The 14,458-nt window shown below is 37.4% G+C and overlaps 1 pseudogene; it reads right to left on the reverse strand.

Annotated features, from left to right (window-relative positions):
* Window positions 1–12,967: 12,967 nt before the first annotated feature.
* LOC101437753 (adaptin ear-binding coat-associated protein 1 pseudogene) lies at window positions 12,968–14,123 on the reverse strand (annotated as a pseudogene).
* Between the last annotated feature and the right edge of the window lie 335 nt (window positions 14,124–14,458).

A 14,458-nucleotide genomic window follows, 5' to 3' on the forward strand; every position in this document is an offset into this window, starting at 1 on the left:
ACACACACCATATCCCACATATATATGCAAATTGCAAATGAGCCTGGATGGTTATATGCATGGCATTTCAATAACCTTAGATGGTTTTTTTTGGGAGGGGGTGAGTTTTCCAGTGAGACTATACCTTCTGCAAAGAGATTGGAACAGTACAATCAGCCTATAAATTTGCAACAGTCTCAGTGAATAATACATTGACCCAAATATTCCTTCAAAATGTTCAAGCTCTAAATTAGTTCTAAACTAAGTTTCTCTGTGCTCATTTTTAAGAGTTAGATTTAAATTAACATTTCCTGCCATTTGTAATAAATAAGTGTTACTTATAAACAAGAATGTGACAACATTTCTATTTTCAGGGCATTGTGCCTAGCCCATAAATATTCACTCCAGAATAAATGTCCAAAAAATAGTCCATTCCAGAAAGAATTCCATATTTTCTCCATATTCTGAAAAATTTATATGTTAAAAAACAAGAAGGTATTATACATTCAGAAAGTTTATACATTCTGTTGTCAATTTTGTTTCTCACAAAATTAATAGAGATTCATAATTGCCTTCACGAGTTGCACAAATAGCAAATGAGAAAGCAAAGAAACATTCTATGGTAAAAAAGTATTAAACCACATGGCTGTAACATGCCACATTCACACTGAAAATCCTCTATTTATTCATTATGTTTACTTGTCTAGGCAATCCCCTACTAAGTACAGGAATGCATTCCAAAAGCTGGGCATTTGGACATTAGAGCACGTATTCCCAAGGGACTGATATTAAATATGGTAGTTGGGTTAAGAGATAGGCTTCAGAAGCCTATAACTTATCAAAGAACTGGGCTAGCCTTGTAATCTCACCACTTCTTATAATATTGTTACAGTGGGGAGATGCATTCCAAACTGTAACTCAGAAAATATTTAACCACCCTTCCTCACACATCCCCGCCATTTTGGACACAAGAGGAAGGAAGCACAATGAGTCAGGAAAAGCATCTGGCTCTCCAGGGTTCTAAGGTGGCCTCTCTATTTGCTTTTTTATCCATTTGGTTTTTCTAATTATAAAAGAAATGTACGGGGAAGCAGATGTGTCTCAAGTGATTGGGTTCCCATCTACCATATGGAGGGTCCCAGGTTTGGTTCCTGGGGCCTCTTGGTGAAGGCGAGCTGGCCCTCATGGCACAAAGCATTGGCCCACATAGTGCAGAGAGCTGGCACAATAAGATGACATAACAAAAAAGGGACACAGAGGAGAGACGGTGAGAGACACAACAGATCAGGGTACTAAGGTGGCCCCAGCGACTGGGTGCCTCTCTTCTGTCAGAAGGTCCTGGGATGGGTTCCCAGTGCCGCCTAAAGAGAAGAAGAGAAGACAAGCAGACACAGATGAATGCACAGCAAATGGACACAGAGAGCAGACAGCAAGTGCAAGCAGTGGGGGGAGGGGCGGGGGGAATAAATAAATCCTTTTTTAAAAAAGTAATGTATGCCAATTGATTTTTTTTTTAATTAACAGTGCAGGATACAGAACTTAAGTGAGCATTGCCCATGATTGTATTCTTCACCTATACCTACTGCTAACAGGTTTGTGCACAGACATTAGGCTTTTTTTTTCCCTTAACTTTTTATTTTATTTTATTTTTTCGTCTTTGTTTTTTAAATGTTACATTCAAAAAATATGAGGTCCCCATACACCCTCTACCTCCCTTACCCCACTCCTCCCATAACAACAACCTCCTCCACCATCATGGGACATTCATTACACTTGGTGACATTAGGCTTTTAATGTATTTGTTTATAAGTGATGGTATCTCACATTACACAAAATTGCACCGTACACATTGCTGTGCAACTTGCTTTTCTTAATTTAAAAATTGATTTTGAACTTTTTCATTTTTTTAACAAACATCCTAGAAGTAGAAGTTTGGAGTCAAATTATATGCATATTTTAAATTTACCAATATATTGAGAAATTGTATTCTAAAAGATTTTACTAATTCACTCTTACATCAATGTGAAATGCATCTGTTTTCCTACAACCTAACCAATAAAAGATACTATAGATCTCTTTAATTTACAAATTTGATAGGAAATTATTTAACATTATTGTTTTAATTCACAAATTTAATTCAAAAACATATTTTAATTATTAAAGCAACTGAGTATTTTTAATAGGTTTGATTAGCTGCTTTCACACACTCAGATTGTCTTTACTTGTTTTTCTTCTAGGTTGTTGGATTTTTTTTCTTCTCTATTTATAAAAACACCACAGGTTCAGTGATATTAGTTCTTGGATACTTGTGATTTGACTAGTTTTTCTAGGTTTTTGTTGTCTATTTATTTGTTTGTGATTTTCTTGTTTAGAAATTAAAGTTTTTGTGTAGTCAAATATATAGCATCTGGGTTTCATGTTATCTTAAACAACTACTTCTCCAAACCAAGATTACAGAAATATTTTTCTCCATATTTGTTTCTAACACTTTGAGAGTATCATTTTCTATATTTAAAACTTTGGTTCATATAGAATTTTTTTTTCTCAAATAACTTGCCAGTTGTTTAAATATCACTTTTTAAATTTTTCCCTTCTGATTTGAAATTCTTCCTTTATCTCACATATACTACAGAATATTTCTAGACTCCTTATTTTTTTCCCTTCATCTACAATAAACTCATAAGCCAGTAACCCATTATTTTAACTTCTGCAGTTTTGCAATATAGTCTACTATATGGTAACATAGGAACCACCTCCTCTCTCTTCTTTTTCAAAATATTCTTGGCCTTTTTTTTTCAATGTTTATTTTTTCTTCTTCTTCGAGATGAGCTTTCGATTCATCTTAGAAAGTTCTTTAAAATATTTTGTTGGGATGTTAATTAATTGCATTTAATTTATAAAATAGTTCAGGAAGGTTCTCTCTGCCTAGTGGAGCCCGCACCAAATCTTGGTGTGTATTTCCTTCTTTTTCTCCCATTTCTCAGCAAGCTCTGTTCTTTACCCCAAAAAAAAAAAAAAGTTCAGGGAGAAGGAGCACTTACATAATGTCGAGTTGAGTCTTCCTATAAGAATTCAGCGTGTATCTGTCCATTTTATTCAAGTTTTTTCATGTCTCGCGTAAGAATTTCAAACTTTTCTTCTTATACAAACTGTACAATTCTTATTCACTTAATTTGCAGGTAATTTATAATTTTGTTTCTGTTGTTTAGTTGCTACTGTGATTGAGATGTCTTTGCCATCAAATCGCTAACTATTGAGACAAAAACTATTTTTGCATAATTATTTTATATCTAATGATATTACGGTTTTGCTTATAGCTTACAGTAATTTTACATTAATTTTCTTTGATTTTTATATACATATAATTATATTTTCAGCAAGTAGTGATCATTTTGCTTTCTTTTTTGTCCAAGGACATTTGCAATTCAAAGAGCACCTTATTGAATTTATGGAATTGGTTTACTGGAGCTGGCTCTGGCTCGTACCAGCTTGCAAGAATCAATTGTTATGTTTTCAGGAATTTTGCAAGACAGTTGATAGACATCAAGTTGGTAGCTTGAAATCAGCCACAGTGGTTTTATTTATACTATGGATATCAGGAGATACTACAAATCAGATTTCCCCCTGCCACTCTCACCCCACCCCTGTACCCTCAGCTGTTGTTAATCATTTTCCAGCGCAACACCAGATTTATTCCATACATAGTAAGTCCTAGACAAAGAATTCTTGTTTAAGACTTTCAGAGACAGATCCACAAGTTACAATTAAAACTCAATCCAATGAGCAGCAATCTTATCAGATTCCTTCTTTATTTTTAAAAAGTATAGGAGAGATGTTATAGCAAAGTGGTTAAGGATTCTGGCTTTGGACCTGGATTTGAATCTAAATTTCATCATTATTGTGGAAATGCAAATCAAAATTACAATGAGATACTACTTCACACTCATTAAGATGGCTGAAATAATGTTGTCAAGAATGTGGAGAAATATGAACCCTTGCATATTGCTGGTGGGATTAGAAAATGGGACAGCTGCTTTAGAAAACAATTTGGCAGTTGCTCAAAATGTTAAACATAGAGTTACTATATAACCTAGCAATTCCACTCCTAAGTATATACCCAAGAGAATTCATAATGTATGTCTGCACAAACACTTGTATACAATTGTTTGAAGCAGCATTATTCATAATAGCTAAAAAGTGGAAACAACCCAAATGTCCATCAATTATCCATCACACAAAATATGGTATATCCATACAATGGAATATTATTTGACGATAAAAAGAAATGGGAGCAAGTTTTTGCAAACCATGTATCCAATAAAGAACTTGCATCTAGAAAATATAAAGAAATCGTACAACTTAATAATAAAGAGACAATTTTAAAATGGGCAGAGATTTAAATAGACATTTCTGCAGGGAAGATACACAAATGATCAACAAGCACATGAAAATATGCTAGGCATCATTAGCTGTAAGGGAACGGCAAGTTAAAACCACAGTGAGATACTACTTCACACCCACAAGCTAGAATAAAAAACACAGATAATAAAAATTGTTGGCAAGAATGTGGAGGAATTGGAACCTTCATGCACTGCTGATGGGAATGTAAAATGGTACAGTCACTTTGGAAATCAGTCTGGCAGTTCCTCAAAAGGTTATAAACATAGAGTTAACACATGACCCAGCAATTCCATTCCTAGGTTGATACCCAAGAGGAAGGAAAATGTGTCCACACAAAAACTTGTATATCAATGTTCATGCCAGTATTATTAATAATAGCTGAACAGTGGAAAGAGTTCAAATGTCCATCAAACTGATGAATGGATAAATATAAAGTATGGTATATCCATTCAATAGATATTTTTTGGCAATGAAAAGAAATGAGATGCTACTACATGATGAACCTTAAAAACATTATGCCAAATGAAAGAAGCTAGACCTGGGAAGTGGACTTGGCCCAGTGGTTAGGGCGTCCATCTACCACATGGGAGGTCCAAGGTTCAAACCCCGGGCCTCCTTGACCCGTGTGGAGCTGGCCCACACACAGTGCTGATGCGTGCAAGGAGTGCCATGCCACGTAGGGGTGTCCCCCGCGTAGGGAAACCCCACGCACAAGGAGTGGACCCTGTAAGAGAGCCGCCCAGTGCAAAAGAAAGTGCAGCCTGCCCAAGAATGGCGCCGCACACACGGAGAGCTGACACAACAAGATGACGCAACAAAAAGAAACACAGATTCCCGTGCCGCTGACAACAGAAGTGGACAAAGAAGAAGACACAGCAAACAGACACAGAGAACAGACAACGCGGGCAGGCAGGGGGAAGGGGAGAGAAATAAATAAATCTTTAAAAAAAAAAAAAGAAGCTAGACCCAAAAGGCCACCTAGTGTATGATTCTATTTTTTTGAAATGGACACAATAGGCAAGCCCATAGAGATTAAAGTAGATTAGTGGTTGCCAAGGGCTGAAGGAAGGACAGAATGGGGAATTATTGCTAATGAAAACAGGGTTTCTTTAGGGGGTGATAAAAATATTCTGGAGTTAGATAGTGGTAATAGTGTCACAACTCTGTGAATATACTAAAAACCACTGAGTCGTACACTTAAAGAATTTAGGGTATACAAACTATATCTCAACAGAGCTGTTATTTAAAAATATGTATTAGCTGTGTGACCTTAGACAAGTTATTTAATCTGAGTTTCAATTTCTTCTCTCTGTATAGGGTTCTTGAGAGGATTTATGAAATACATATTTATATTTGTTTAAATACATAATGCATACACATAGTAATGTATCACATATATATAATATCATATTATATACTATAGTTTTAATATGTTCATATATAATATATATATATATATCCCTTAGCACCATGCCTGACACAGAGCAGGCCCTCTGATGATGATAGCTATTATCTTAAATTCTTTTTTTCTTTTATTCCTGCACCTGCAGCGTCCTGCACTTCTCGTGGCACTCCACTGACATATGCGGTGTCTCTCCCCTGGCAGAAGCTCTACTCCAGAATACAGAGAACTCTCTCAGCAAGACCTGGTGTGCTCAGGGTTGCAGTTTAGCTTACGAGAGTGCATTTCTGGCAGTGTCTGTGAAACTTCGCATGGCTCCTGAAATGGCAAAACAGGTGGCAATCTCTGAGACAGATATGGTCTTAAATTCTTTATGCTACAGCAAACCTCCTTTTGTATTCCAATTCTCCACATAGAATAGCTAGCCATTCTCCACCAAACAATTTGTTCATCTGATACTTGAAAATGATAATTATTAAGCTACTCCTAAGTTCACCTGTTTTCACAATGAATGGACCCAGAATTACAGCATTTACCAGACTGATAATTTTATATTTAACTGGTTGATTTGAGAATGTGCATCTTACACAAACTGCTTCAAGAGAGCAGGACCCATGCCTGAATTTGCTCACTCCTGAATCAGCAGACCTAGCTCAGGACCAAACAAATAGTTTGAGCTCAAGAAATGTCTTCAGTTTGTTGGTTGCTTGGTTGGTTAGTTGGTTGGTTGCTTGGTTGGTTAGTTGGTTGGTTGCTTGGTTGGTTAGTTGGTTGGTTGCTTGGTTGGTTAGTTGGTTGGTTGAAGGAATGAATGAATATTATTTATGCTCAGTGAGTAGCCTGTAAACTGGTGTTTCTCAGTGAAGGATGCTGTGTGGACAAAAAGCCAATTGTCATGCAGGTTGTCATAGCTGAATTGCTAGGGGGATTATTTAGAGGTACTTGACGCATTCTCTCCAGGGCATACCATACCAGCACTTACAAGGTGCTACTTCAGGTGCAGGAAGGCCCACTTCACCCAAAACACACCTTACACAACAGTCACTGGTGACAGAAATTTCTTTAATAGGACACAAAATCTTTCACGATATATTAGAGACCAAGGTTAAAGTGCAAAACCTTTTGCCTACGTGGTAGAGTATCACTGTCTGGAACAGGAGTCATCAGAGCTAGACTTCTGAGCCTGCCTTGGTTTTGGGTATGGGTATATGACCGATGGGAAGAGGGAGACTTAGGAAAGCCGTTGAGTGTCCAAAAGTGTGAAGAAGCAGAGAACAAGCAGGGGACAAGCACCAATGGGATAGGGTTCATTAAGCTTCATTGTCCTCATAATTTCGAAAGCATCAAGCCTACTCTCTCCTGGACCCATCTGCTTTTCAATCTCAAAATGAAAAATTCTTAAGTCATTGTACCCAGATTTAGGATCTGCCTTTCTCAACTTTGAGTTGCGTTTTTTTCCCATAGAAGCCCTATTGCTAGTTCTGTTCACCTTTTTTTTTAAAGATTTATTTACCTATCCCCACCCTCTCCTGCCCCTATTGTCTACTTTCTGTGTCCATTCACTCTGTGTTCTTCTGTGTCTGCTTGTCTTCTCTTTAGGCGGCCCCAGGAACTGCTCCTGGGACCTTGCAGAGGGGGACAGAGGTGCTCAATCCCTTGTGCTACCTTAGCTCCCTGGTCTGCTGCATCTCTTATTGTCTCTCTTCTGTGTCCCTTTTCGTTGCATCACCTTGCTGCACCAGCTCTCCATGAGGGCCAGCTTACCTTCACCAAGAGGCCCCAGGAATTGAACCCTGGGCCTCCCATATGGTAGATGGGAGCCCAATCTCTTGAGCCACATCTGCTTCCCTATGTTCAGTTTTTTATCCAGTCTGATTCCCAAGATCCTCTGCTGTTTTCTTATCCTATTTTAACCTTTTAAACTGTAAAGAAGAACATACATAGCACATAGATCACAAATATACTATTTAATGAATTATTGTAAAGTCAGTGACACCTGTGTAAAACATAAGAAACATTACATTCATTTTATTGTACATAAGTTAAAGCTCAACAAGAATGATTTTAAAAGAAAATAAAAGAAATGAGGCATTGTAAATACCTGTAAAGACCCCACCCATAGCCCCTTCTCAATCCCAGACATTTTATTCCTCTCAGAAGAAACCATTGTTCTGGCTTTTATGGCATTTGTTTTCCAGCTTCTTTATGGATTTACCACCTACATATGCATCTCTAAACAAACAGTGTAATTTTGCTTGCTTTTAAACTTTGCCAGAACAGAATCCTGCAATAAATTTCTTCATGCCAGACCTTTTCCACTCGAGATTATGTTTTTATGAATCATCCACATTTTTGCCTATAGCTGTAGTTTGTTGATTTTATGTATGGTTTTCTAGAGAAAGAATATTCCACAATTTGTTTACACACTTAGCTGTTGATGGACACTTGGGTTGTTTCCAGTTTGAGGCTATAATGAACAATACTGCTGTAAATATTCATATACATGTCTCATGATACACATGTGCACATATTTCTGTTATGAGTGTGCTGAGGAGGAGGATTCTGATATCCTGTCTGGTAGAGATGTGGTATTTTACTAGGTAATGGCAAACTGCTTTCTAAAATGATTGAACCAATTCATTCTCTGACTAACAGTGTACGTGAGTTCTTGATACCTGGGACTGTCAGATTTTAAAATTTTAGCTGATCTATTGCATAAGTAATGGGATCTCATTATCATCATTTCCTGCCCCATGTTTTCATTGTACACCTTCTCTCCTGATCTTTGCTCCTCCTGGACTTTACTCTAATGATTTCTTTTCTACCTACCAACATGTATTACTTATTTATTGCTAAAATGATAAATTATACCAAGACTTAGCGGCTTGAAACAACCAACAGCCATTCCCATAGGTTAGGAATCTGGAAGGACCTTAGCTGCTTGGTTCTGGTTGAGGGTCTCTCATGAGAGTGCAGTCAAGATATCAGCCAGAGCTGAAGTTATCTTATCTGGGCTCACACACTGACCTTTAAGGTAGATCACTCACATGTCCTGCAAGGTACAGCTGGATGTTGGTGGAAGGCTTCAGTTCCTTTCCTCATGGGCCTCTCCATAGGGCTGCTTGAGTGCCCTCATGACATGGCTCTTCCCCCCAGACTGAGTGATTCAAGAGAGAGCAAGGAGGAAACCACAATGCCTTTTATGACCTTATCTCAGAAGTCACAAATTATCACTTCTGCCATATTCTCTATGTTAGAAGAGAGTCACTAAGTGTAGCCCCCTCTTTAGAGAGAGCAATTAGTTTCTTTTTGAATGAAGGAGTATGAAAGAATCTGTGAGCATATTTTAAAACTACCATGTAGTTTAATTAGAGATAAACATTTTCAGAAAAACCATGTAAAACATACAGCATTCCCATATATCCCCCTACCATTCACACTTTGCATTAGTGTGGTACCTTTGATACAATTGATAAAAGAAACTTAAAATTGTACTATCAACTATAGTCCATAGTTACATTAGGCATATTTTTTCCATACACCACCCTTTTATTAACAGCTATTAGTGTCATGTGTCTGTTATAATTAATGAAAGAACATTCTTATACTTGTACCATTAACTATAATCCATCATATGCTATAGGATATTATACAGTTATACAGTTCTATGTTTTATCTTTAAATTTTTATTCTAGTAACAAATACAACCTAAAATTTCCCCTTTTAACCATATTCACATATATAATTAAATGCTGTTAATTACACTCAGTAATGTGCTACCATCACTACTATCCATTTCCAAAACTTTACAATCAATCTAAATAGAAATTCTGTACAAAGTAGGCATCGAATCCAATTCTCTACTTGTAATCCATCCCTGGCAACCTGTATTCTGGATTTGCTTATTATAATTAGTTCATATCAGTGAGATCGCACAGTATTTGGCCTTTGGAGTCTGGCTTACTTCACTCAGCTTAATGTCCTCAAAATTCATCCATGTTGTCACAGGCACCAGGACTTCATTTCTTTTTAAACTAAATAATTTCCATTATATGTATATACCATATTTTGTTCATCTATTGATGAACATTTGGGTTGCTTCCATCTTTTGGCAATTGTAAATAATGCTACCATCAACATCAGTGTGCAAATATCTGTTCAAGTCCCAGCTTTCAATTCTTCTAGGTATATAACTGGTAGCAGGGTGGCTAGGTCATATGCTAATTCTATTCATAGCTCACTGAGGAACTGATAAATTTTCTTCCACAGCAGCTGTTCCATTTTACATTCCCACCCAGCAACGAATGAGTGTTCCTATTTCTCCACATCCTCTCCAACATCTGTAATTTTCTGTTTTTTAAATAGTAGCCATTTTAGTGTGTCTAATATATCTCTTTGTGCTTTTGATTTGCATTCCACTAATAACTAGTGATGTTGAGCATCTTTTCATGGGCTTATTAGTCATTTGCGTATCCTCTTTGAGAAATGTCTATTCAAGTCTTTTGCCCATTTTTTAATTGGGTTGTTGGTCTTTTTATTGTTAAGTTGTAGGATTTCTTTACATATTCTGGATATGAAACCCTTATCAGAAATGTGGTTTCCAAATATTTTCTCCCATTGAGTAGGTTGCCTTTTCACTTTTGTGACAAAGTCTGTAGATTTACAAAAGGTTTTAATTTTGAAGAAGTCCCATTTATCTAGTTTTTCCTTTGTTGTTTTTGCTTTGAGTGTAAAGTCAAAGAAACCATTGCCTACCACAAGCTCTTAAAAATGCTTCCCTACATTTTCTTCTAGGAGTTAGTTCTATAGTCCTGGTTCTTACATTTAGGTCTTTGGTCCATTTTGAGTTAATTTTTGTATATGGTGTGATGCAGGGGTCCACTTTCATTTTTTTGCATGTACATATACAGTACTCCCAGCAATATTTGTTGAAGAAACTATTCTTTTCCAGTTGAGTGGACTTGGCAGCCTTGTAAAAAACCAATGTGTCTTAGATGTGAGGATCTATTTCTGAACTCTCAATTTGATTCCATTGGTTAATATATCTGTCCATATGCCAGTACCATACTGTTTTGACCACTGTAGGTTTATAATATGCTCTAAGTCAGGAAGTATGAGTCCTCCAACTTCAATCTTCTTTTTCAAGATGTTGTTGGCTATTCAGGGCCCCTTACCATTCCAAATAAATTTGATAATTGGCTTTCCCATTTATACAAAGTAGCCTGTTGAAATTTTGATGGGGATTGACTTGAATCTATAAATTGATTTGGGTAGAATTGACATCTTAATGATATTTAGTCTTCCAATCCAAGAACATGGAATGTCCTTCATTTATTTAGGTCTTCCTTGATTTATTTTGGCAATGTTTTCTAGTTTTCTGTATACATGTCCTTTACATCCTTGGTTAAATTTATTCCTAGATATCTGGTTCTTTTGAGTCCTTTTGTAAATGGAATTTTTTCTTGATTTCTTCCTCAGATTGTTCATTACTAGTGTATAGAAACACTACCAATTTTTACATGTTGATCTTTTATTTTTCCATATTTTAATTACCATTATTGCATCAGTACAGCATATATTTTATATACATATATCTTAAACTTCATTTTCAATTTTTCAGCAATTCAAATACACACTATATTTTCACCCTGAGACTACAAAGAACCTAACAAGGAAGAAGATTGAGAAAATAGGTTCCCAGTAGTTAGTTACTACTGATTCTACAGATTTTCTTTTTAACATCTTCCACTAGAATTTAAAAATGTATGGCCATGGTTCTGCAAGAATATAGCTGCCTGGAATGGAAGGTAATAAAAGAAAATGGACCCTGAGTTAAGAAGAGATAATAGGGAAATTCAGCTAAGAGAATACAGTTCTAAGCTAGATATGAGAACACTTCAACCAGAGTATGCACATCCAAATAACTGTTAAGGGAAGAAATTATATCCTCCTCATTTCACTCTCAAAATTGCATATTAACAAACCAGATAGTTGCCATTCCTCTGAGAGGGGAAATCTCGTCACGAAATTGTATAAGGAATAGAGGGGCAGAAAGAATGGGAAGTGGTGGGAGAGCAACTTGCTTTTGAGATACCCTGGGTGATGGGTATCAGTCTTAGGCAAACCTTTTGCAACTAAAGCTATGACTCTCCAACTTCCTTCATAAATGATGAGAGACTTAACAGCAGCTTGTTACTGAAGAGCCGGATGGATTGAAAAAGAAATGTCTATGGAAAGGAATCAGATACCCAAGCAGCAAGGCAATGTGGGTCTGAACAAGAGTTAAATGCTTTCAACCTCTCTGCCCTTTAAATCAGTTTGAACACTCAAAACCCTTCAACTTAGGTCAAATACTGGTAAAATAAAAAGTAAAATCATGTTTCAAATGCAACAAATAGTTGGAACTGCAAGAAAAGAAACACTTCTCTAGTACGTAACTTGGAGAGCACAGTATCTTGAACTTCTTTCATCTAAGAAACATTCACTGGCCAGAGGTGTTGCACTAGGCAACAAACAAAAAAAATAGTGGAGGTGCCACCAAAACAACCATCTTATCATAGAAAGAGACATGTAAACACACTAGGGGGTGATGGAGCTGCATCCAGCAGTAGATGTTCACTGACTCGGACAAGCCTGAAGGATAGATAACCAAGACCTAGGAAACAGGTCTTTCTCCATACCGACTTCAATCAAAATTCTGAATTTGTAAACATTGAAGACATGTTTAGAGTCTTGGGTTAGGGAAGAAGGAAATTTCAAAGTTTTTGTCTCCCTGAAATTTCCAAAAAGGGCTTTGCAAAGAGACACACGGGGTCATAAAATGATTCTAACAAAAGTTAAGAAATTTAAAAGATGGAGAAGAATTTTATGGATATTAGAGGTCATTTTCCCCTCAAATAGGCCCTGGCCTTTTGAGTCCTGCATAGTTAGCCACACTATGATAAGACCCATTGTTCTCCTCCCTTGGTAGTGAGCAGGAGAGGGCAGATACTCTCTTGGCTGTGCAGCAAATAACAACAAAGGGGTTTGATAAAACCAGCTTGAATGTACTGGAGAAGCTACGAAAAAGATTGTCCAGTAATTTTGGTTCAGGGAAGGGAAGGAATTTCAAACTTCCCTCACAGGTTGGTACTGTCAAAGCCATTTTTATTTTTCAAGTCTGTCCTTAAAGTCCTGCCAATGCATTCAGAACTGGACCCACTTGGATGACTGTGGAGTCTGGTTTGAAACAGAGCAGGACACAGTGCTAAAGTCTCCCCACAAGTCATTGCCCAAAGAAACTGGAGTAGGTGCCATGATGGGAGCAGTAGAATCCAAATCTAAAAGGATATCTGCATCACTGCCTCCATGGTTAGATTTTGGAATGGATGATGGGATGACATGATTACTGATGGCAACTGAGGATGATGATAGTGGAAGAGTGACTTTGCCAGGTAGGGGTGGGGGTAAGCTTAGGCCCCCAGCTTCTGAGGTTTTAGGCTTAGAAGCACCTCCTTTCTTGGTTGTGATGTTCCCAATACTCAACTCATTGGTCTGTCCTTCCTGGAAGCTCAGATCTAACTTGGGATGATTTTCTGTTTCCTGGCATTCTTTGGAAATCTCAGGTTCGTGCTGTATTCTGCTTGATCTTGCATGGAAAAATTAAAGTCAAAAGCATCACCCATATCTGTGTAGCCAATGCCAATGAAAACCCTACACCCACTGCCATTCTGGAGCTGACTTACAAAGTCACAGCTGGAATCTGTCACTGTCTCCAGAGCAATGTTGAGATACTGTTCTACTGGTGTCTGCGCAGAGCTCCCCTGAAACTTTATCCTCAAGTTTGATATAGGTTATCTTCACTTTTGATGCAAGTCAGAGGCAACCATCCAATCAGGTTGGTTTACTTTCCAGTCTGAGGCCTTGTAGCCACGGGTGGAGACCCAAGGCAGAATATAGTAGATGCTGACGACTGGCTCCATACACAGAATAGACTCATACTCCGACCGGCTGCCATCTTGCTCTGCTCCTGCGTATTGATCTTGTATCCCACAATTTTACTTAAATCATTTATTGGCAGTAGCAACTTTATTATAGATTTTTGGGACTTTCTATATATGGGATCATGTCATATGCAAACAGTGAAAGTTTTTTACTTCTTCCTTTCCAATTTGGATGTCTTTTATTTCTTTTTCTCTCCAATTCATTGGACTCACCCAGGACAACTAACAAGGTGGTGATAATGGACAACACCCATCCCAGGAACAGAGAGAATCTGCAACTGCAAGCAAGATAGTTCCACTCATCTACCCCCATGGGATCTAAGCCCCCTCTCAATTAGAGGCAGAGTGGCCATCACCATCCCGAAATCCTCAAGCTTCGGGAATGAACACTGGACTAAAGTAGACATACTGTTATTCTACTATAGACTTACTGCTATTACAGCAATAGAAGAACTTTTATCAATGATGTGGAGGCAGTGGCCACTGGAGGTTTTGAGGGGAGAGAGAGGGGAAAAATAGATGAATATGGGGGCATTTTTGGGGACACTGGAATTGTCCTGAATGACATTGCAATGACAGATACAGGCCATTATATATCATGTCATAACTTACAAAATTGTGTGGGAGAGAGTTTAAACTATAATGTAAACATTAGTCCATGCTTAGTGGCAATGCTTCAGTATGTGTTCATCAA

This window comes from Dasypus novemcinctus, chromosome 4 (assembly GCF_030445035.2).
Source record: "Dasypus novemcinctus isolate mDasNov1 chromosome 4, mDasNov1.1.hap2, whole genome shotgun sequence".
Lineage (NCBI taxonomy): Eukaryota > Metazoa > Chordata > Mammalia > Cingulata > Dasypodidae > Dasypus > Dasypus novemcinctus.